Genomic DNA, 24,863 nt, shown 5'->3' on the forward strand with positions numbered 1-24,863 from the left:
AATAAAAAAAAGAAAAATAGTTAATTAAAATTTATTAGTAGGTAAGTGTAAATATTATAACGAAAATCATTTTTTATTCGCTCCCCCTTAATGTTTTATGTTGGTTGGGCCAATAATTATAGTTGCCCTCATCCTAATATTTCTCTCCTACTTATAATCCAAAGTATTGTCGCAAGTCCAGGCGCAACTCAGTAACCAGTCATAATACAGTTTGACCGTCATTAAAAAGTAATTATAAGCGCATACAGAGTGAGTAAAAAAGTTATGTGCTAACCACGAGCGTTTTCAGTGTTACCATTGTGGAAGCAATAATTATTCTCTTCGAGTTTCCGAGGAAAGTCAATAAATCAAGCCACCTGTCAAGCCGGGTTACCGGCACAAAGTGTTTTCTTATTTGGCATATAAACCCAAGTGTACCGTGCGAGTGCCTACTAGGACGTGAAGGCATGCACCAGGGACCAGTTTCAGCTAGACATCTGAACATCAATACGGTTATTGCCTGGAGTGTAACCGCCACCCCTCCCTCACAGCATCCACATCCACCATCAAAATCATTCAAAAACTACAACCCACTACAAAGCGCAGCAGCATGTGTTGAAATACAACAAAAACTTTTAACAATAATTATTAATAGGTTAGTAAGCAGGAATTAGATTTAGGTTTAAATACACCATAATATGTAATTTAGCTCATATGTATTCAAAATTCTTAAATTTAATTGTAGGTTGTGAAAAACGTTGAATCTACAAAAAAGATCAGTGTAGTGATACCAGTTATTTTGAATAATTATTTATTTCACTGTACTTAATACTCCATTTTTATAGTTACTTTACCCAAAACTAAATTCTGGTCACTTCATACCATTTGGTAACGGATGAGTTAAACAAATTGATATAGAGATAAAAATGTCAATTATGTTCAAAGTCGTAAAAATTTAATACTATTTGATTTTGACGTAGGTACCCACTCATAGTTTATACAAGTGATAAGCAATAATACTTTTGCAAAATAACTGTCAATATTTTATATCAATCGATTATTTTAATTACTTACATTCTCGAAGACAAACTTGTTTTTTAAAGGTTTTCTTTCACGAATATTCTTACCTGAAACAAAAATAAAATATTTATCAGTTTTATAATAGGTACACAATCAAAACCATTTATCGTAATATTACTTTAATTTATATTGAGGGCTCGAGGGTAAAATATGTATATTATAAGTAACATATACGTAGTTTAAAAATTAACCTCATAAATCATTTTTAGTCAAGTTAGTTTTAGTTAGTTCAAGATCGTCTGTAAGTAGTAAATATCGACGTGCCCTAGAAAAACCATGATAAGTCTGAAAATAGCGTTTTAAGTTTTATTAGCTTTTTATAATATCATATTTTTTGTGCATGTCCTGTAAAAATTTCAGGTCTCTAGCATAAAAATTGACAAAGTTAGGTTTTCGACAATGGTGCTCTATATCTACATATCGCATCGACCAAATTTGTGTTCACATAAATATCCGAGGAGTATAGTCATATATCAATAAAAAAAGTGTACTGCGTTTTATTTTACGAGTAAGAAGGTTGTTATACTTGCAATAACAGTCTTTAACGGAGACCCTAATATACGGCATGGTTTATATTGACGTATCACATTAGTTTTGAAAAATATATTGGTTTATCTTCGGAAAATATTGGAATTTGCAGTAGGTAAATGCAGTTTTAGTTAAAAAGCTACTCACTAGTCACTAGTACTAGTGTTTTATTATCAAAATATTATATTATTGAATATAAAACAAACAAGAAAAGAATTATTTTGTACTAATATAGGTAGGTACTTTTACTATACTAGGACACAGTAATAATGTTTAAATATTGATTATTCATTATATTGATTCATCAGCCAATTTTAATCCACCGCAAAATAAAGACCTCCACAAGCTTTCTTCGACTATTTTCGGTTAATTACTCTTCTACTTAGATACCCAAAAAACAATGTTGTAGGTAATGTTCAAGTTTGAAATTGTTATATTATTTAATATTAAACAAATATCCAATAGAAAACGATATGGATATATCATTATAATAATTCACTGTTTCAATTATTTAGATGAGTAAAAAAAGTATGTAATTATAAATAAACTTAATTTAAATAAATACCCAGCAGAAAACGACATATTTTAATTAAATATTATTACCTATCACTAGAAAACAAATTGTTTTGCAATTAAAAATGTACCCACCTAAAATATCCGATCATGTCCGATCATAATGAGGCCCCCCACAGATTGGAGAACAGGTTTTGTTTTTACGAGAAATGGATGTCAGCCACTTGCTCAACCTATTAGGTACGTACTCTGACTCCGACCACAAATTGAAAAACAATTTGTATCTATTTTTCAGACCCATGATTCAAACTCGGAACCCACGATGTTATAGGCCGATGCTTATACCTATAATATTATGTTTTAACTTCAAAACATTATTTTATTTTCGGTACAGTATGACACATTTTGATTAAATTAGTCTTGTACATCGATAATAACAACTAGGCAGTATTTTCATGTTTAAATTACAAAATATTTTATTATTTAAAACGAAGGACTTATCTAGCTAGCAAATACAAGAGAGTTTATTTTATTATTCTCTTAGTAAAATTCTTACTAATTACGGAATAATATTTATGACTTAAGGGCACACATGCTTACCTAGAGTTTCTGTTTTTTCATTTAAAGTTGAACTATGACATTGAATACTAGGTATGATTTTTAAAGTGAAAGTGATATTATGTTACATCTCTTTTACGCATGCTAATATGATTAAAAAGTTATTCTTTCTCTTTCTGTCACATTCGAATTTGATTACCGAAGTTTAAACATTTACTATGCGTATTAGCTGACGTGCTTCGTCGTTTACAAATTATAACATAAATTTAAAAAATATATGTATTTATAATATTAAATATATTTTATAATGTACACAGATTTTTTTAACAACTACATTATATATACTTTTATTTATTTGTCGCATATTTAAAATGTTCTTGCTATATTAAAATCTTTTTTTTAGCCGGCCAAATAAATCCGTATTTTTGGCCATAGACTAATATAAAAATCTCTGCTGTCAAATATTATGTTTGCAAATTGCAAGGTACCTAAAACAATTGTGTTTTATATCAGGAATAAGAAACACTATCTGTAAGTACAATATTATGTTATTTATTACTATCGTAGTATTCTGTGTGTTTTGCATATATTATTCAAGTGTTTATTTATTGTTTTCTTAGTCTATACATACTTTCAATGTTTCATAATTCCGACGTAATACAATCCTTTTTTTGAGGTTAGTTACATTCATTCCAGAATTATATAAAACCTGTGATTTCATATATATTTGTTTGATATAATCTAAGGCGTTCTAGTTGTTATTAAACATGTTACCTACCTGATTACTTTATTTTAGTTAATCAATCTTTTTTGATGCTTTGTATTATCACTAATCCGTTTTAATTACCACTCTTCAAGCAGTCGCCAACTATAAAAGATTAAAAATCACACTATTAACAGTTCCTATGTTATGTTTTTTGCAGATGGAGAAAATGTCTACCGAGATCTTTGCTTGTCGACGGTTTCATATGAATAAGATGGAATGAAATAAATCTTTTAATTAATAATGAAATAAATCCAACTTTCGGCGTACGATTCGAACATGGCGTGATTTATGACGTCGACCATCAAGCATATACACCCATTTTATAGATTTAATAGTACAATTACACAAGGTAAATATAAAGTGACTAATGTTTAAAAAATAAAACAATTTTATAAAAACATTTTTGCACTAAATTTATTATCGATAATGATATAAAAGTTGCTATTTTGATTCGTAATATAAAATATAATATAATTATGCATATCAGTTACTTGTATCATATTAGGTATGTCATTTGGTAGAGCTTACTCTCCAAGTCTTGTCTTTTTCAGCCTCAATATCACTTTGATATTAGAAAAATTGTCTTTCCAACACCAATGAAAGGTGCATGTATCTATACACACACATTTCAAAGGCTTTAAGTTTTCTAGATGCTGTATATTACTTCTTCTCTTCGGCTATATCCGCATCTTAGTTGCAGCATATGGATACAATGCGGCGCCTCCAAGAATCTCTGTCACTTTAGTTTTTTTGCATCGTTCCAGGTCATACTAGCAGCCCGTAACTCTGCCAGATATGCTATATAGATAGTGTTTAGCGGCCATCCAGAACGCCGGAATCCGGTTGGCTTGAAGAACAGGCAAACCAGATTGGGATTCTCTTCAGGCACCCGCAGCACGTGGCCGGGCCAGGTACAAAGTTGCGTATTCACTCTCAGCGTGATGGGAGGCTATTTGGTGCGTTCTTTTATCTCCCGTTACTTCTAAAATTACCGCACACCCAGTATCCGTCGTAAACATCTGTTCTCGAAGCTCAGTATACGGTTGCTCGGAGCCTTTGTAAGGTGCCATGACATAAAAACTAGTAAGATATTCAAAATAACTGCTAGAATGAATACATTGTTGAAAGGAAATGAAAACTGATAATATGATATATCAATTAATTTGTCCATCTGAAGTTGTAGATAACAGTTAATAATTATGTGTTATACCAGTAATTAAATGCTGACTTCAAATGAAAATTGACAATTAAATATTGAAATAATATATTACCAGTTTTGATTTTTTTAAGTACTATACTATATCCATGGTTCATATTACAATGTCATAGTAAAACTTAGAAGAATAAAATATGTCGCAAGACGAAATCAATCTTGGGGTTTTAATATAAGTTAAGGTGACGCATCAGTGAAACGCCAAATAATTTTCAACTGTACGGGCGACGAAATTTTGGACTCGCTGCCATTCACTGAGAGAATATTGATCCAGGAACACGTCACTTTGCTGCGTGATGGCGACGGGTCAATTAATTCTAAAATCGTGTAAAGATGACTAAAAACGTTACACATTTACTTTAAAAAGAAAACATGTCAATGAATATATTATTATTGTTACTAATAGAACAATAAACAGAACATAAAATGGACGTATGTTGGATTTATATGACAATTAATATTTCGTTTGACAGGCGTCATTTTCACCCGCCACCCGCAATCCGCGCATCGCCTAGCGACGATCTTTTTAGACCGTGCCTCAACTAATGCATGGCCTTAAATAAATAGTACACAGCTAATTTGTTATTACTTTGAATACATGCCATGTCTTTACATCAATAAAAAACAGAAAAACAATTTAATAATGTATAAATATTTATATAAGACTTAACAACGGCTGACATCTACTTAGACACGATAAGCTCCATTTAATTTCCTCTTATTTTAAAATTCACCAAGATATATCCTAATAAGTAGGTAAGTATATTACATTTGTACATATAATAAGTAAATCAAGTACTTAACATAAATAATTATACTGTAAAATTAAATTACAATTGAAGAAGTATATATGGACCCCACAGAGTAATTAACAATATAATAATTTATATAATTATATCGGGTATATACTATATTGACACATTTTAATGAAGTCTATTTTTCTTGGTACCTTCGTTCAATGATAAATGTTGTTTTATATTGTAACATAAACAATGGTAATATGCATTGATCTTTCTGATTTTTAAACTGTGATATCTATTTTATATATCTATTGATTTCTATGTGTATAATTGATACATTATTTATTTCAAATACAATACAATACAATTTAAAAACTAACAGTAAATAATATAGAAAGCGTCATGTTGTTCAGTTGGAATTTCTACTAGGAAATTCTATCCAATCCAAATCCAATTTTTACTAGGTGGGTACTTGTAGGTCAGCTATTTTTGGAATAAAATGAATCCCTTAAAAAACATGAAATAAGAATAGAATGATATATATTTGTGAAAATTTACCAAATCAACATGTTTAACGTGAATATTTTCACACTAAAATGATAAATATTGTTAAGAAAATATACACAAACAGTTCATTCAGAAGTTATGACGTTTAAAAGATCCCGCGAGTTAACTCGTGCGTGGCACTGATCAGTTATGAGGTGATATCAGTTATAATCATTTATGAGGAATGGTTATAAGCCATTGGCACAACCAATTTGGTTTTTGACCTTGAGAACAAAATGTACTTTTTACACGGGACCAAACTCCACGGCTGCAGAGACGAATGCTTATACAAAATATGGCACAGTGGAATCGCCAGCAAGATCTGTAGGTATCATTATTTAGATGTAAGTATACATATTATTTTGAATTTCATAAAATTACACTTGTTCTGGGTGTCTCGCAACAGTAAACTATATTAGTAAATTAGATATATCTTGATGAACTATAAAATAGTGATGTAATAAAGACTTGTTGAAAATATATTAAGTATAATAAAATTTAGAAATTTAGCCTTTCTGGTTCTCTAATATTCATAGATCTACTGGTTCTGGGATCTACTATTTCTGGCAGTAGACAATTCATATAAAAGTGATATATCTTTTTTTCAATCTTTTCAATCCAAAATCTATTTTGCCACAATAATTTCTAATTAAATGGTTATTACATTCAACTTTCTCGACAGTTACATTCGGATAAGGGTGACAATCAAGAATTTTTTTGTATGTGCTGGAATCTCCATCAGCAATCAATTTTGAATAAATCAATCCATGTGTATTAATAGATTCTTTAAAGCCTTCTAATATTGCTGTAGATTCCATTCCAGCTGACGGACCGGTGTAATTTAAGAAGCATTTATGTTGTTGAGCAGGGATATTTTTAGCTTTAGCGCACAAATCGCAATATTTATTTTTCACTGACATGTACAAAATCTTCCCGGTTCTTTGACCAATGATCGTGGCAGCACCAGATGCTGCGGAATAATTGCATCTGTATGAACGTTTTGACCAACAGCCGTCTGCAACAACTGATATCATGGGAATACCAGAAGAATCGACGTCACCATTTTCGATTGCAAGTTGTCGCTCTTCTTTCGCAGCGTTTTCCATACTCTTATTTTTGGTTTCTTCAAACCACTCGTACACCTTCTGTTGACTCTTTCTGTATGTTCTTGCTGTAATCGATGGTACATCAATTGCAGAACACATTTCTTCCAGATTTGAAAATCCACTGCCGATACTGATTATACTGGATACAAATGCGTCACAGAGATTCATTTTGTTTTCGTTCATTTCAGTGGTATATAATTTTAATTTTTTACCACAAAGTTTACATTGGATAAAAAATGTACTACTAAAGTTTTCCCGATTTTCCCCAAAAATTTCTAAATGTGATAAATTACAATTAAATGGAGAATCATGGTGGCTAATTAATTGAAGTTGTTGGAAAAAATATGAAAAGTCTATAATTCTACGGCCTTCTACACGGAATTTAGGGCTTGAATCTTCAATTTTATTTTCTATAATAAATTCTTCGTGTTCGTGTTCAAATGTGGGATGAAATTCTGGTTCAGGTAGTATGCTTTGAGGATTTCCATGCTCAGGCATAGTCTTCGGCAATATATCAATACTATAATACATTCAAAAATATTAGTTTAGTAGATAGTTAGATAGTTAACAGAAAACAAAATGTATAGCTGGTATTAATTATTGTACCAGATTATAATTTTTGTCACAGACACACTAATGTCGAATAAGACATGGCACAAACATAATATAAAAAAAATATAAGTACAAATGATCATTATACTTAATTGTGTGTATTAATAAGTAATACGCAAAACTTCCTTTTGCAAGATAAAAAAATATTGTGAACCAAAATTTTCTGTGAAATGTGGTTTTTTCAACTATGTATGATTATGTCAAATTATAAAATAATAATTTCAAACCTTTGTGTTTTTAATGTATTAGTATTTCCATCTTTTCTCCTACGTCTTTTTTTGGAACTTCCAGCCATCGGATAGTGAGTTCGTGGCATTTTTTGTAAGTACAATCGATATAAATAATTGTGATAATACTGTTAGGTACCTATGTCAAAAACCGAGGATGAAAATTTCGCATTCCCGCTGAAATAAATGACGTTCATAGTATTGCCAGGCTAAAGTTTCGAAATTAAAGTTATTTTTAAAAAAAAAAATTACATTGGAAAATATTATGTAAGTACAGGCATCCATTATTATGTTATTTGATGAAAGTATTCTTTAAAATCATCTGTATTATTATAATCTCGCAAATTCATAATTTAGTAAAAGTTAAATTTTCTGTAATATAAATATCAGTAGGTACCTAACCCAGGTTGATTCATAATTTTGGCTAAGTAAAAAATATAGATATTTTTACTTCGCGATGTGTTTGGGGTGTTCTAAATTATGTAAGTATGTTTAATAACAAATGTGAAATTCGTAAAACCTCATGTGTATTATTTATTAAATAAAAAATAGTAAAACTAATAGTACTGGTGAAAAACTTCATTCTCTTATTTACTAAAGGGTGGGAATTAATCGCACAATGCAATAATCAAAATTCACAAAAAAAAAATAACTTTAACATTTGGAAAGTAGTTTTCACATATATTAAATGATTTCACAAATAAATAGATGAAATCACATAAAATAGTTTGTTTCACAAAACAAAAATCATAAATCACTCATTGTAAATATAAATTCACTCAATTTTGACAACTACACACATTTGTAAAATTGTTCATCACAAAGAAAAGGTAGAAATTCACAAATGTCAAACTAATAATTGTAGCAGCAATACAATTTATTAGAAGGCAATCGCAAAAATGATGCTTAGGTGTCAATATGATTAATGTTTAACGCAGTAATATAAATATGTGTATATTCATGCTGCTGTCGTTCATATATTATTTGATGTAAATCTACAACCAAATAACACCACCTAGGTATATCTTTTTCGGTTCATCGATATAAATTTTGGTTAATGTGGTGCAGATGCCGTTATAAGATTGTATAAGTATCATTTTTGAACTTAACCTAACCTAACCTATTCTAACGTTATCTAACCTAATATAACTTAACCTAACCTAACCCAACTTAACCCAACCTAACCTGACCTGACCTAACCTAACCTAACCTAACCCAACCTAACCTAACCTACCCCAACCAAATATTAGGTACCTAATAATATAATCTTAGATTGTGATAATGAAGTATCAAAATCTATGAGCATTTCAAATTTGAAATTAACAATTATTGGATCGAAAAACCTATGTGCCGACAGAAAAAGGTATTTATTATAATTGTCTACTGGAATAAACTGTTTTCATAAAAAAAATCATAAAAGCTCATGACGGCATCTGCGGCACAATTACCTAAGTTTTAATTAACGTCACTTTCTAAATAGGTATTTATAGTATTATTTGAATCTGAAAGTAGGTGCCTAATACATACTTATGTTTTGCCAAAATATTGTTTAAAATCATTAAACCTAATTTTCATAGTGTTTGAATTCTTTTACGATTAATTGGTTACAATAGTATATTGATACGTGAAGACTACTTTTTCCTTAGTGCAAATCGATTATTTGAGTGTTGTAGTTGATTTGTGAATATCATCCATTTCCGATGTGACGAACATCTTTTTAAATGTTGTCAGCGCTTTGTGAAAACAGTCTATTCAATTGTGCGAATATATATTCCCCTTTACTAAAATATCAATCCAATAATATTTTAGTAGATATGGCAATACTGGACGATCCGCTATATTTCACTGAAATAAAATCTATCACATTTTAAAAAATACATACTTCATCATAATAATTATTTTGAATATAGAGGGAGTTAGTTATAGAAAGGGACAGAAAACTGATTGCTATGTTGCAATATTAGGCACAAATGGTTGCAACAGTGTTAAAAATTACGATGTATGATTTAGTATGACATTACGTAGAATTTACGAAAGTACAAATTTCTTCAGATGTTTTTTTGTTTTGTCCTCAAATGTCAAAATATGTTTTCCTTTTGATTAATTTGTTCGAATTTATGTTTGTTTTACCTATTTTTGTGCTCAATTTGTAGCATTCACTTTTATAAACATATTTTTGTACAATACTCGTAGGTTGGCGTATTTTTTTGGTCATATAAACTGAAAATAATACCAGCTACAAATTCCATACATCTTTCGCCAAATTGCTGGCGGATCTAACATACCTTCAAGTTGGTCAAATATTTCGTGAAATGGTTGTTTTTAAAAGGTATTTATTTAGTATTATAAATTTATAATTTACAAGATATTTCATCATTTCTTCAATGATTAATGATAACCCTTCTGATACGTAGCTTTAGATTATTTGGAATGTATATAATTATCGCATATTTTAATAACAAAATATCCAGTCGATTCCGTTAGATTTAGAGCCAACAGAAACTGCAAATATTATAATTACACTGAATATATTTTACTGCATTATGTTTGATAACATTAAAACTATCTATAATAAACGGTTTGACATAATATTTAGTGGAAAAAACGGTTATCAACACAGTCCATTAATGTCACAAAAATATGGCTTCGTTCTCCATTATTACATTTCAAGGTTCCAAAGAATATTATTTTACGTCATAAAAATACTTTATGCAGTTATCAAATGTTTAACGTAAATATTTGCCGATGAATAAGCTTCATAATTATATAAATAGTTTTTCTATAAATCTTTCGTAAGATTCAGGCTTAACCTCCGAAAATACCATAAAATAGCTGACATGGAACACCTTCCCCCTTAAGAAAGTGAAAAAAATCATTTTTATTACTCTTTCAAATGGTGAGAATTTCCGAAAGGCTTACTAATTGATTTGTACACATTGGGACCAACTTAAGCTCATTGTAAAACTTAAATACGTCCGACGTGTTAATTTTATGTTTGCAATAATATAAAAGGGTATATATTATTATTACTTTGTACATTGAATGTTTCTCGAAAACGAGCTCTGTGGATTATAAATTATTATTACATGTCGGTCACCTAAAAGAAAAGATTAGCCGGGTTTTTTGAAAACTTATTTTATCTATTATTTTCAATAGAATTTTACCGAAAAACGTGTATAATAGTCAGTTTATGAATCATTTATTGTTGTCTAGAATCTAGGTAAATAATATGTATGAGATGGGATTAACATATTGTGGTATCCCCGGTAGGTATAATATCAAACAAAATATCAATTGGTCTTGAAAAATCTAGTACCTACTCTCATATATACTTACCTCGTATTAATTTATTGAATATGATTGTTTTAAAATATGAAAACTAGCATAAATAGTAATTACTATTTTTTATCTAAGTTAAATCGGTCGGAGTTATATAGATCGATCAAAATAGTAAGTTAAATAAAGTGCTATGAATGATAATTGATATTAAACTATGTTTTTTTGAGAAAGTATTTAATAAAACTCTACGTAATTGATAAGATTAGATAACAATATAATGTATCATTTAAAGAAAATACTAGTTAAAAGCCAACCGTTTAGAAAAATGCAGATTCGTACCACGATTATTTAAATTTTAAACCAAATATTACAATGTTGGGGAGGTACATATTTATTTTATCTTTCCAAATAAATTATTGCAATCATGACACCTCGTATTAATTAACAAAACTGAGTTCAATTAAGACGTACTTATACTGATGTTTCATGATTTATGTTGACAATTAAATATAATTCAACTATGTTTACTAATCGATAATTAAACTCATATCAACAATAAACATTAGAAAAACAAAACGAAAGTTAATATGATCACTGTATCAGTATTTATAAGCTTTTAATTACAATTTTACAAGATCAATTACAGAAAGATATTATGTTGCAAAAATTGAATTGAAAAAAGTAAATAGAAGGTAGGTACTGAAAAGGTTATCACTCTTGCTACAGCAGAGCTACATAACGTTGTATCAATGTTATTTTAGATATGTAATGATAACGAAAGTGAATTCAGCTGTCTTTAAATAATAATTATTAGGTTATAAATAACACTTTCCTTAGGTTTATTAGTATTAAAATTTTTGAAACTAATAAACCTACTTAAATATATTTTTTCCAACATTTCGATGCTTTAGTAGGTACATTTGTGCCAAATTGTTATGTATAATATTATATTCCACTAGTTATTTAATATTTCTGTATTTTTGTATTGAACAATAATAATTATGTGTGTTCTAAAGTGATAATTACTAATTTAATTCACTCAGTATATCCTTTATGTAAACCATTAACGAACTTATAATGATTTATTTAATGAAATATATTATCTCTCTGGTTTCGATAATTGTACTGAATATTAATTAAATTAAAATTGTTCTAGCGATATACATGATCATTAACATTACATTGTTTTTTTCTATCTATTCTATATTTTTAATGAAAAATTTGTTACGAAGTAGGTATAAAAAATAGATATTTTATTGATGGTGTAGTAAGTAGTGTTATGTACTAATTTCCTCATAACTTCTTTATTATTCCATTATAAACATTTTTCCTGAATGTTTATTATTTCGTAATGTACATATTCTGATTATTTATAAAAATATCAATAATAATTTGCAAAAAAACATAAAAAGTCATACTTAAATACATTTAAATTATAAAAACTCCGTATAAATATATATATATATATCAATATGTCCCTATATCCCTTGTTAAGATTTTATAGACACGCTGTACTATTTCGAGTTAAATATTGCGCAATGTCAATTTTTCCGTAAAAGAGCGTTATAACTATAATCTAAAATCGTATGGAGTAAGAAAAATGCGACGTGAAATAAGGTTTCTATCTCAGAATATGAATGTGTTATGCGGAGTCAGTAATCTATTTCGTCCGCGCAAAAGCATGTTGAATCGAGTCAAAATATAAAGTGCGTAATATTATTCCAAATAAAAACGATTTTTGGACATTATCTCAGCTGTTAATTAATGAATCACCATTAAATTTTGATAGAAATATAGACAGCGGAACCGAACGGATTATTCGATTCAATGATTCGGTTCGGTCAGTTAAATGCGGGCAAAGGGAAGGCTATAACGGCGGAGCTGATCAAGACGGTTCGGGAAATGGACATCGATTTGGTCCTGGTGCAGGAGCCTTACTCCTACGGCCCCAACCTGGGTTTCAGTGGGGGTCGGGTAATGCACCACGGCCTGGGGTCCATGGCCTGCATCTTCGTTGCGAATCCTACCCTAGTGGTGCTACACCTTGCCCACTTGTCGAGCGAACTCTTTGCCGTAGCGGAGGTCTCCGACCGATCGGGGAACTCCATTGTGGTGGTCTCTTCTTACTTTAAATTCAGCGTAAACATCCTGAAATGCGTCGAGCAGCTCGATAAAATTCTGGTTGCATGCCGCGGCAAACAGATTATAGTGGGAGCGGACGTCAACGTTCAATCATGGCTGTGGGCCCCCCGGGGGCCGCGGTCTGGCCGGGACAATCCGGCGCCCCTCGAGGAACTCGTGGCAACTCACGACCTGACGGTGCTGAATAACTCTAATGGTCCAGCCACATTCTCTACCAACAATGGGGAATCTCACATTGATGTCACTTTGATATCCAATGGTTCTGCCGGACGCGTCGTGAACTGGACTTTCCATTTGGAAGCGTCAGCAAGCGACCACCGTCTGATCACGTTCGCCTACAGGACCGAGAGGGGCCACGCGTCTCTCGCTCCACTTGTGAGCGAGTCACTGCCGAGGCGTTTCAGGACCAAGGGAACCGACTGGGTACGTTTTGACCGCGAGTTTGCTGAGGGTCTGGACAGGATGGCCTCGCGCCCTCCGCCAAAGGACATGCACGCTGCGGCTGAGGACCTCACGAATCTCATTATTGAAAAAGCGGAGGGCACTATCGGAAGGACGACCCCGAGACCGCCGAACCTCGCACCCTGGTGGAAGCCGAGACTGACAAGACTGAGAGACACGATGAGGAGGGCCAGAAGGGCCTTACAAGCAGCGCGAAGATCGCTGGAGGGGCCGCTGCACGCGGACCATCCGCTTGCGGTCACCTACAGGACCACTAGACTCAAGTTCAAAAAGGCAATCAGTAAGGCTAAGAAGGTGCACTGGAGAGAGTTCGTCACTGAAATGGGTGGCAATGATCCGTGGGGCCCCCCCTTCCGCGTGATGAAGCTTGGCCTACGGCCCGGAAAAGTCATGTCGGCGGTACGGCGCCCCGACGGATCGTTCACCAATAGCTCTGAAGAGTCCGCCACAGTCCTGTTGGATGCTCTTATCCCGCAGGACAACGAGTCGCTCGACATTGACAACGACCGATTTCAGCAGCTTCGCGTCTATGCGCTGCTCCCCTTAAACACTCCGCGATCCGCAGCCACTACCATGTCCGAGCTAGGGATCCTGTTTGCCAGCCTCCCGATTGGCAAAGCCCCGGGGCTTGACTGCATAGATAACGCGCTAGCGAGAAGGGCGTGGTCTCTTGCCTCACACGAGATCACGCAACTCTACAAAGAATGCATGAGTAGTGGCATATTCCCCGACTGCTGGAAAAAGGGTCATCTCACGGTGATCCCCAAAGCCGGCAGTCGCCCTCCTTGTGACCCGAAAGCGTATAGACCGATTACGCTCCTTCCCGTCTTCGGGAAGATATTGGAAAGATTGATAAACAGCAGGATTGAGTCCCACCTGTCGGAAAACTGTCCAATCTCGCAAAGACAATTTGGGTTTAGACCCGGAAAGTCCACCGAGGATGCGATTCGCTTTGTGATCGATTCTGTGGAGAGCTCTGGCAAGGACCTCGTTGCCGGGATTTTTCTCGACATAGCGGGCGCGTTTGATACTGCGTGGTGGCCCTTGGTTCTGGCAAAGCTTAGGCTGAAACAGATCCCCGGGGACCTCTTTGCCTTAGTTCAAAGCTACTTCAGCAATAGGGAGATAACCTACGACTCCGGCCCCAGCCTGATTCACAGGAGGACCACCATGGGGTGTCCTCAGGGCTCCGTCCTGGGACCCCTTCTGTGGAACATTCTGTTTGACGACGTTCTGTCCCTGCCACTGCCTCCGGGCTGCACGCTCGTTGCGTACGCCGACGACTTGCTCCTGCTTGTTGGGGCGACCAGCCGACCGGCACTTGAGCGTGCAGCCACGGACGCCTTGGGCAGAATCCTTAATTGGGGGTTGCTGAACAAGCTGACCTTTGCCCCGAGCAAAACGGAAGCTGTCCTCCTCAGGGGTAGTTCTCGGGTCAACATAACTCGACGGCCGCCCACGGTTCGTTTTGGCCAGACCTCAGTGCGTTTCTCCGAAAGGGTTACGTATCTGGGAGTAATTCTTGATGACAAGCTGTCTTTCGTTCACCACGCCAAGACGGCCGTCTCTAAGGCCAATTCGGCCTATCAGAGAATGGCCCGAATGGCGGGCAGCAATTGGGGACTTAAGCCTAGAGCCCTTAAGGTTGCATACGGCGCAATTTTCATGGGAATTGCCGGTTACGCCTCCAGCATTTGGCATTCTCGAGTAAACTCCTTAACTCTCGTGAGACGCGCACTATTAAGCGGGCAGCGACTTGCGCTGATCTCGCTTACCAAAGCCTACCGCACAACTTCTACTGACGCGCTTGCCGTACTCGCGGGGGTGCTACCCCTCGATCTGCACGTCCAAGTCAGAGGATCGATCACCCTCCTCTTGAGGGGGATCAGCACAATACTCGCCGGTGTCCATCTGACACCACCGCAGAGATCCGAGGACGTTCCTTACAGGAAGACTGTAAGTGACATTGTGTACAAGACCGCATTTGCGGCATGGCAGGCGAGGTGGACCGCCTCCCTCAAGGGGCGGCACACTTACCGTTTTTTTCCAGACGTATTCTGCAGGCACCAAACTAGAAGACTCCAACCTTCGCACTGGATTAGCCAGTTCCTCACCGGCCATGGCAACTTCGCCGCCAGACTCCACGAGTTTGGCTTGATAGTAGATGGGCCGGGTTGTACCTGCGGGCATGACCACCAAGATGTTGAACACATCCTCTGGGATTGCCCGCTTATGGAATTCGAACGAGCGGAGCTGTTTGCCAGGGTCCGTCCTCACACGGGCCCAATTGGTCATGGAGATCTGGTAGCAACCGAGGCCAACTTTGCGGCATTTGAGAAATTTTCAGCGTCGTATGGGGAGCGGGATAGTCCCGACTCTTCTGTAGACTCATCCATTTCAATTCGTGACACTCAGTATGCGGGTACACAAAGCGCTTAACGTCAGCGGACAGCAGAGCCAGTCCAAAAACAAACATTTTCTTTCTTAACTTTCTTCTTTCAGCACTACGGTGCATGGTTGCAGCATCAGTCCCGTGCGGCTCCGTCTCGAGACGGAATGAGCACTTAAAATCACTTCTTTCAGACACGTTTAAAGCGTCATAGAAAGCGGCCGTGCATATCCACGGTTGTGCATATATGACGGGTGGTGGTGGGCACTTTAACGTATAGACCATTAAATGGTCTATCTGATTTACTTAAATAAGATAAGAAAAAACTTACTCATTTTATATGATGAATTTAATAGCGTAAATATTTTAGTTTTTTCGCTCTCGTGAACATTTATGATTTTAGACTTATCATGGTTTTTCCTGGGGCCGTCGATATACACGTCTAACTTATGATGTCAAAATCGGCAACCTAGTTTGAGTGAACAAAACATTCTTATTAGAATATCGTAGTCAAAATTATGAAGCAACGTGCTTATAATATATTTTACAGACCACGAGGTATAGTAACAGATTAATAAATATAATTCCGATAGGCCAGATCCCAATATATTACATTTTGATGCAGGGTTTTGAATGTGACTGTCCAACAAAAATTAACCACACATTATAGACATGCAATGGTGTATATTGCTGCCTTCAAATACACCATTACTGAATGAGTGTCAGTGCATAAGCCGAGAGTAGTTGTCAGAATTAAGGACAAGCGTTTTCTTGACACGTGTTTAAGTTTATCCTATATTATTCCACACTCAAGATCGGCTGTTTGTTACTCTATACCCGTCAGGTATTTTAGTTCCTATTAATTCTGTGTTCCCTGGTAACACCGACCAATATAAAATAAAAATAACAATCTCAGAAAATAAGTAAGTACTTGTCACTTGAACTTAATATAATTTTACATCAGATATAATGAGTAAACTGTTACAATTTGTTTATTATACTTGGTCAGAATTAAGATGTCATATAGCTTGAATACATAATATATTATACTGTCCTGCTTTAATATTTTTCTTGAGCAGTAGTTGTTTTAATTTAGCACAGTATCACGTCAATATCAATGTTTATCAATACTATGTAACACGTCAATACATAAAAAGAGAGCCATATACACGTTTGCTGATTATTTCGTTTCAGATAATATACATGGGGTTGCTGCCAAACGTTAGTAAGTCGATAATTTAGGCATTTAGAGTTAATAATGGATTATGTGTCTATATATAGAGATGTCACGGAGACTTAAAGCTTTCGAGATGTGGCTGTATAGACGCATCTTCAAAATTCCTTGGACTGACCGGGTGACAAATGTTGAAGTTCTCAATCGAATAGGGAAGGGCCGAGAAGTTCTACGTAGTATCAAAACCAGGAAACTACAGTACCTCGGCTACATTATGAGAGGACAAAAATACAGCATTCCCCAACTTGTCATTCAAGGGAAGATCAATGGAAAGCATAGTAGAGCACAGCGCCGCATTTCGTGGCTTAAAAACCTCCGTGATTGTTACGAGTGCAGCTCCACTGAACTGTTCCGGGCAGCAGACGACCAAGATAAGATCGCCTTGATGGTGGCCGACCTCCGCTAGGGATGGCACAATAAGAAGAAGATATAAATATGCATGCTAGAAATTAAATCAAGGTCATCTGATATATAGAACATGCACATTAAGCAAAAGTCACAATTCACAAACTGAGTTTTTACTTTTAAAAATACCCCCACACACTCCAACCCCAGAATAAAAGACTCGCTCAACATCCTTAAACAGGATCCAGAATGTAAACGTATCAATATGTATAAGGCAATATTGTCAAAACTGCTCCTAATATTTTTTATTATTTAATCTTACTAGTTTAATCAACCAAATTTTCTCCTAAATATATTTTTTTTAAATGTTAAGTATTGAATGCTTTTAGCATTTGTAATGCTACGTACATAACCTCTTTTGCGTGTAATTCTCATAATAAACACTTAATCCTCATACCTGCTTGATAAATCTTGCATTGTCATTTATATTTCACCCCATAAGCACCCTGGCGAGCGTCTTATTATACCCCACAGGGTTAATCAAAAGTTGTGAGCGGCTAGAGCCTTAATCCTTCCCAATGTCGCCCGCTGTCAATGCCAATGAAATGTTGGATACAGACGGTACTGGGAATTACCCCGTACAACACGTATTGTTGCCGGCTGGGATTGTACTATGCCGTCTGCTGTCTATAATGCTATATATTATAATTGTATATATATATATATATATATATAAACTAGACATTTTTGTTAGTGTTACATTGAAAGGTGCTAGAAATTGTTATTCATTCATGCGTTCAGTTCGGTATAAATCTCGGCCGCCTCATGAAGAAGTCACTTAATAGATTTTGACGTAAATCGTTTTACATTTTGGTACAGATAGGGTAGAAGGTTCCCTCGGTAGTCATGGTGTCAACATTCACGTAAACTAAATTTATTTACAGTGGGTCACACAAAACTATCAATGAAAATCATTACCGGTAAAGCGGTTAAACATTACAAAAATACCGTTTACGGTTTTTACTCATAAAAATTTTCCTAAATTAACACTCATACTGCCATATGTATGAGATTACCAAATTATTTATAAGCTATTTAACCAATTTTCTACCATATAGTGTAACGTAAGCGATTTGACGTCACACATCATTCAAAATGGCTGCTTCATCTGTCACTTTCAAATGTCATTTTAATAGTACATTCGTTACAACAAACGTTTGCTTGAGGCCCTCGTTCGTTTTGTAGACTCTGTAAAACATTTGCGAACTTTTAAAACAGTTCCTAGTGGTGCTGTTTACAAAATACGTATAAGTTTGATCCATAGTCTATAATCTAGCTAGATAGTAGGTAACTGATACAATGCTCTCGTATTTCGCTTACATCAAAGATAACTGTAATAAACATAGCAAAAGTCTCAAACATCAATAGTGTCATACGGTGATTGGTATAAATGATAATATTATACAGAGATCACTACATATTATTATCTAAATCCATTTTCATTTCTGTCATTTAATCTTATTCCGTTTTGACATCTCATAATAGAAGTGATTGAAGTGAAGTTAGTCATAATATAACTGTATGTATTGCCACCAAATGGAAATGTTTACTGGGAATACTATATACTTTCGTACAGTATGATTATAAAATAAATGTGCTAAAATAACTGATAAATTATTTAAAGTTCATAATAATTATTCATTTATAATTATTAATTTTATATGGTACCGTTCGCACACTTTCAGATACATTTACAATTTCAAAGTTTTAAATTAATGGTCGGGGAATTAAATTTTATAAGTTTGCCATTATATGGACGCCATGACCCATTATGACGTCACATCGTGACGTCGCTAACCAACGGATTACATTTGCACTCAAGCTTACAAATGAGCAGTATTTAGCCTATAAAGTATTTGGGAATCTCATGCATACGACCCTTAGAATTTAAACTATACTAGTTAATTAATTAATTTAAAAAAAAAATTGGAGGACTTGAGTCAAACATTTAGAATTTTTTATAAGTATTAATGTGTCTTCTATCGTATCTATATCAGCAGTCGATTTCCATTCGAGCAATATATAATGCCGATTTCAATTTAATCGGTTAAGCCTAATATAATATTTTAACCAATAAAAAATGAATAATAGGTAAATTATTAATAATATCTCAAGCTTAAGAGGGAGAGTCAATTTTCGGCCCACGTGCTCGTCGTAGGTCAAAATTGAGTTTTTATTGTATTTTCAAACCATGATTCTGGACACTCCTTAAACGTTGTAGATAATCTATTTATATAATTTTGAAGCCTTATTATCTTTTATAGTTATTTTAAACATTTGATGACTGCATAAAGTATTTTTGTTACATAAAATAGTATTCTTTTAAACCTCTCGCTCTAATGATTTAGAATATAGTCATATTTCGGTACATAACTGTGCAGTGGTGTTAAGATTTTTTACATTTATTAATTTTTAAACGCATTTATAAAACCATTAGTATAATTTATTATGAGATAATTTTTGTAAAATATTCACGATAAAAAAATATATTGATAATCTCTGTGATCCCAAATTTGACAAGAATTAGGCATTTTATTATTCAAAAAATCGGCAAGATTAACACATTTGAAGATGATTCTAAAGATATATATTATAAGCTTCGTCTTTGACCATTCAAGTGTGATAAACATCTAATGAATAATGATTGCTTTATAATAATTATTGACCTAAGAATAAGGTAGTGTTTTTTTGAAATACGCCATTTCTTTTGTCATTCCCTAGTGGTAAAGCTACAACATACGGCCGTAGCCATAAATTGACAAACTATAATTAAAGTAGGGAGTAAAATTATGTTAACGCGCGTGTTTGAACATGTACCTAACCATTTTTTTTTTAAACGGTACATGTTCAAACACGCGCGTTAACATAATTTTACTTCCTATTTAAATTATAGTTTGTCAATTTATGGCTACGGCCGTATGTTGTAGTTTTACCACTGGGGAATGCCAAAAGAAATGGCGTATTTCAAAAAAACACTACCTTATTCTTAGGTCAATAATTATTATAAAGCAATCATTATTCATAAGATGTTTATCACATTTAAATAGTCAAAAACATAGCTTATAATAAATATCTTTAGAATCATCTTCAAATGTGTTAATCTTGCCGATCTTTTGAATAATAAAATGCCTAATTCTTGTCAAATTTGGAATCACAGAGATTATCAATATAATTTTATATCGTGAATATTTTACAAAAATTATCTCGTAATAAATTATACTAATGGTTTTATAAATGCGTCTAAAAATTAATAAATGTAAAAAATCTTAACACCACTGCACAGTTATGTACCGAAATATGACTATATTCCAAAACATTAGAGCGAGAGGTTTAAAAGAATACTATTTTATGTAACAAAAATACTTTATGCAGTCATAAAATGTTTAAAATAACTATAAAGGATAATAAGGCTTCAAAATTATATAAATAGATTATCTACAACGTTTAAGGAGTGTCCAGGATCATGGTTTGAAAATACAATAAAAACTCAATTTTGACCTTCGACGAGCATGTCCCCCCTTAAGTCGTATTCTTATTTGTTCGGTACAAATCTTGCAATCTATTGTTAACCAACTTCCCGACTAGCTAGACATATGATACTTTTAGAATATATCAGAACACGATGCCAATGTATTTTTTTAATACTTTAAGCCATCTTTAATTAGAATTTAATTCATTTTTAGTTAATTCTGTTTTGTATGAAAAGTTATTTCAATATCATTATTGGTTACTAGGAGGTCCTAGCAACTAAATTATCATAAATAATGTATACGTGCGTTACTATGGAAATCAATATGAAGCGACATTTCATTATTCAGTAATTTTATCAATTACACATTTTTTTGATCGTTTATGCTAGTCAAGTCAAGTTTATATGATTCAACAGAAAATTTAAAAAAATTGTATTTAAAAAGTTCTTTTTATCTTGTAATTATTCAAATTCACATCACGCAATTTAAAATTAGAATGATATTGGTGATGGTAATTATCCTAATGTCAAAAAAATATATCTGGCCCAGGAATACCTTCTGACGTTATATTATATACAGTGTCACCGCAGAAATTTGTCAATTGAAACATACTGAACCAGTTCAACGAATGAACGTTAAGGGGGATGTATTAGTATGAGACCCAAATTGAGGTGGTTGGGTGGCTCAGGATTCGATCAAAATTCTAGATTGAAGGTGATTTTTTAAAGATATGCTGGACTGCAAATGATGACTTGAAAAAGCTCGGTTTCGCCTCAGACTATTACATTACAAATTTAATGATGTATATTATTAATAATATTCCTTACATAATTTTAACTTAACACCCTTAGAATGTTTTATAAATATAATACCACTTTGTGATAATATTATTAAAAAGCTCTCTCATTTCTTGAAACAAAATACCATCATACGTAGGCTTAATACATTTTACTTAAGACACAAAAAGGAGCTTCCGGAAAAATAAGCAGTAGGTACTTACACAGCAGTGGGTTTCCGGCCCGATAAGAAGTAAGAATCATAAATATTAATGTTTTCCTTTGTCAAGGCGAATACAGTTTTAAGATTTTTCATTGGAATTAAATTTCTGTTTGTGTCATACCAATTATTTGTTATGAAAGATCTCATTCGAGCTTTTCCGCACAATTATTATTTTCAGTGAAGATTTTTACCAAGAGCAGGCGAGGACGTCTTTTTTCACTGTTTTATTTATTATTATTTACATGCATTGAAACTACTATTAATAATTTTTCAAAAACAAAAACAAAAAAATCTATATTTCATATTTTAAGCAATCAAAATCTTTTGCGTGAATATTAAGATAATTTTAAATACCTCATAAATAACACTTATTTCAAAATAATTGCATGCTGTACTGAGTTGGGTATTTCTCGATAAAATCTCTATCTCGAGATTCAGGATTTCCAGAAAAGAGTTCTCGAGAATTCTCGAGATATCGGGAAATTCAAAAAAAAATTTTAAATCCTAAAATCAGTGTAAAAACAGACGAATTCTAAAAAATATATGTTTTTTTTTCATTTATGTGAGAAGACATTTCCCGTCGGGAAATTTCCGAAACCCAACTCTAGTTAGATGTCACATATTTTAAAAAAGAATGACAAAAGTTGCACAAATCTTCACAAGTCATACAAGAAATGATTATCAAATTGCGTTATTATTAATTATCGATTTGATTGTATTAAATCAAGGAATATTAACCACCCTCATTAATTGCCAACGGACGTCCGGCTCTTGCCAAATATTTTAGTTATGTTAAAACGTCTACCTGAACTTGCCAACATTTTTTAAAAACCATTTCTTTTATTCAATGAATAATTCCCAATATTTTGCGAATGTAACATTCCATTTATTGAACATGCATAGCTTGTACAGATTAGCGCTACACCAATAGTTATACGGGTTCAAATCCCGATGAGTTTGGAATTTTTTTTTCAAATATGATTTTTTCTAGTGGTGGTTGAGCTTTTTCAGTGGACTGTCATTATTTCACGGGAAGATGAAGAGACCGGATCTAGGGGTGGGGGCGATGGAACAGATAGTCAGACAATGACCTTTGTGATGATGTATGATGGCTCCGTGGTCTGGTTTTAACTTTCGCACGCGCGGTATTGTTGTTTTCGGTCACCCGGTTCGTACACTCAAGCACTTTGTGACACAGTTTTATGGATTATATGTGATGGTGTATGAATGACAATGATAGATACTGAATGAGTCAGTATCTATTGAGTCAATCACTTAAGCGACGGAAAGCTATTGGAAGCCTGCTATCGAGATGCAACTGAATTTTCTTTGTAAAACCGTCTCTCATGACCCGTAATTGCTTATTGATTGTCTGGTGACAATAACATTGGGAATTAGGAGGTGGGTGAGGAGATAAGGAGCTAATGGGAATATAAATGGCCCAACCAAGTGGGTATAATATATCTGAGGTGTTTTCAAGTTATGTATGTTCAATATTTGGAATATTACATTCTCAAAATATTTTTAATTATTCATTAAATAAAAGAAATGGTTTAGTAAGAATATTTTTTTCCTTTAAACTATTGGAATTCAAAACTGCATTAATTTGTAAATCATTACAAAAACCTTATTGAGTATTTTAAAAATAGTTCGTCGTACACATTTTACTTGTGTATTTGTACGAAGATTGCAGCGCAGTTCAATCAATTAAGATTGGGAGACTGCGATGGCTAGGTCATGTGCACCGTATGAATGACAATGAACCAGCAAAGAGAGTGATGTCCAGCAATCCAATAGGACGTAGAAGAAGAGGGAAGACAAAGATTCGCTGGTTGGATGGAGCTGCCAGTGACTGCCGTATTCTGGGGGTACCAAATTGGAAAGCGGCCACACTGGATAGGGACAGGTGGAGGGAGCTGTTGGAGGAGGCCAGGACCCACACCGGGTTGTCGCGCCCTGATGATGATGACAAATTTTATATACGTATTTTCGTATACGTATAGATAATCCGATTGTCTTTTGCTTCATCTTCCTATTTTTAAAAAACAATCATTCCGCCAACAATAACACAATTACAATACATAATATCTCGTAATATATTTCTTACCAAACTGCAAAAAAGCTTTTATGAAACAAATATAGTCGTGCTTGGGTTCTATTTTTTTTTTCATAGAGTGGGCATTATATATAGACAATTCTTACGTGAATTTATACTGTCTTGTGGATTTATTTATTAGTAGGCTTCCGATACGAATCCATGGATTATTCCCTCAGAAGAAATGTCCTTGTGTTTGCGAACACTTGTCTGTAGTGTTCCATGTTTCCCTAACTTTCTAAAATGAGTAAACATTACGCTCTACTCGCGAATCTGGTTCAGACTTTCGCAATTTAAGAATATGCTTATTATAATAGAAGTTTACAAAACATACAATTTTGACATATTATTATAATATAACAATGTTGCCTGTATAAAAAAAAAATCGTTGCGTGTACTTGAAAGTTGGTTACAGAGAACGTTATATATAATTCTAATGGATTCAATCTCTATACTATTCCATTTAAGTCGTTTTTTGCGACCCGGGTTTCGCCTTTCGGCATCTTCAGGCGCCGTATAC

At 33.8% G+C, this 24,863-nt stretch overlaps 1 protein-coding gene and 1 long non-coding RNA gene across 2 annotated transcripts in view; one reads left to right on the plus strand and one right to left on the minus strand.

The window, feature by feature from the left end:
• The window catches only part of LOC147069232 (neuroligin-4, X-linked-like), a 748,531-nt gene that overhangs the window by 586,257 nt on the left and 137,411 nt on the right, over positions 1-24,863 (minus strand). The window lies entirely within an intron of this gene.
• Positions 3,125-4,794, plus strand: LOC147069233 (uncharacterized). Its single transcript, XR_015071276.1, has 3 exons — positions 3,125-3,189; positions 3,582-3,773; positions 4,189-4,794. It is a non-coding gene; the product is annotated as an uncharacterized LOC147069233 (long non-coding RNA).

Source organism: Rhyacophila brunnea, unplaced genomic scaffold, assembly GCF_057557595.1.
Source record: "Rhyacophila brunnea isolate RB1 unplaced genomic scaffold, BYU_Rbru_1.0 scaffold_24, whole genome shotgun sequence".
Classification (NCBI taxonomy): Eukaryota; Metazoa; Arthropoda; class Insecta; order Trichoptera; family Rhyacophilidae; genus Rhyacophila; species Rhyacophila brunnea.